Source organism: Mandrillus leucophaeus, unplaced genomic scaffold (genome assembly GCF_000951045.1).
Source record: "Mandrillus leucophaeus isolate KB7577 unplaced genomic scaffold, Mleu.le_1.0 Scaffold914, whole genome shotgun sequence".
NCBI classification, from domain to species: domain Eukaryota; kingdom Metazoa; phylum Chordata; class Mammalia; order Primates; family Cercopithecidae; genus Mandrillus; species Mandrillus leucophaeus.
This window is the reverse complement of record NW_012109964.1, coordinates 534868-536416: the sequence shown is the minus strand read 5'-3', so window position 1 is coordinate 536416 and position 1549 is coordinate 534868. Positions and strand designations below refer to the sequence as shown.

The window sequence follows — 1549 nt, the reverse complement described above, 5'->3', positions numbered from 1 at the left end:
TATCTCCTGACTGCGTGATCCACCCGCCTCGGCCTCCCAAAGTGCTGGGATTGCAGGCGTGATTATGAACATATCTTTAATCTTAAACTCTTTTTTTAAAAAACTAACACAGTCGCCTCTGATTTGGAAAGCAAGCATGGTAATAGATTAATATGGGTTACAGTGAAATCTTCCTTCCCTTGCAAAACAGAGAAGCATGTAAATGGAGCCCCACTCCTCCCCCAGTACACCGTTTCAAAATTGCTCAGTATTCTGAGATTTTAAGAAGAGGGGAAGAGAGAAAAAGGATTGCAGTTGCTTTTATTCATTCACGTCCCTGTTGGCCTAGGGCATCCCTGTCACCATTCACAATTTACCCCATTCGCTGAGGGAATGGTTAAGTACAGGCATCTCTTGGTTGTATTGGGTCTCATTTTGGACAAGGATAAATTCCCAGAGAATTGATTTTTGCCATCATTTTTAGAGCATGATGAAATTTTATTTAAAACATTTAGAGCAGACTGCTCTGCTTCCCTTGGGAATCTTAGGTTTCAAGAAAAAAATATGATTCTTTCTCTTTCCAGATCAAAATCTCAGAGCTTAATACAGGCAACAGTTGCTGCATTTTTGCTTTGTTTTGTTTGAATGCTACTGCAAGAAAACATCAAAGGCTTCATAATTTAGATTAGAGAAACAACCATGGTGGGCAGAAAAGCAGGACAAAACCCCAAACAAAGGCCACCCCTGGCACAGGCCTCCAGGGCCTCAGAAGTGGCCTGATAATCTGCCTTCAGCATGGGCACAGGGCCAGGATAACAAAACCTCTGGAGGTGCAGAATCCTGATGTGTTTGTAGTGAAACCCCTAGGCTGGTTGGTCACTTAACCAGGTAGAGGAAACATAAAGGAAAGAAGCCTGGAATCTCCCTCAAGTTATAAACAATGGTAGAATTTGGTGGAATGGTGGAATATGGGCTCTGTTCTTGCTTCCACAGCCAGGAGGAGCCCACTTCTTCTCTCCCTTCTCTCTTTTAATTTGCAAACAAATTTTTTAATATTTATTTTTGATGTCACATATAGTTGAATTCATTTTTTGTACAGGCTGATGAGTTTACTTGGTGAGTTATATAGCACCATCACATGTAAGATACAGAACAGTTCCATCAGCCCCAAAATGCTTTTATGCTGCCGATTTGCAGTCACATTCTCCCCTATCCCCATCCCATCCCAGACCTGCTTTCTGTCCCTGTTTGTCTTTTCCAGGATGTCACATAGATGGGATCTTACGGTATGTAGCCTTTTGCATCTGGCTTCTTCTACTTAACATAATGTATTTGAGATTCATCCATGTTGTATCAACAGTTCACTCCAGAGTATTTTTCTGTATGGATGTGCCATAGTTTGTGTATTCATTCACTCATTGAAACTATTTGATTCCACTTTGGGACCATTATATGTAAAGCTGCTGTAAACATTTGTGTAGAGGGTTTTGTGTGAATGTATGTTTTCATTGCTCTTGGGTCTGCTCTCATTTTGAATGGGTATAACACATTGATGTCTTTTTTTTTTTTT

The 1549-nt window shown here is 40.6% G+C and overlaps 1 protein-coding gene across 1 annotated transcript in view; it reads left to right on the top strand.

The window, feature by feature from the left end:
* The window catches only part of RNF150 (ring finger protein 150), a 245405-nt gene that overhangs the window by 64420 nt on the left and 179436 nt on the right, over positions 1-1549 (top strand). The gene's annotated exons all lie outside the window — the stretch shown is intronic.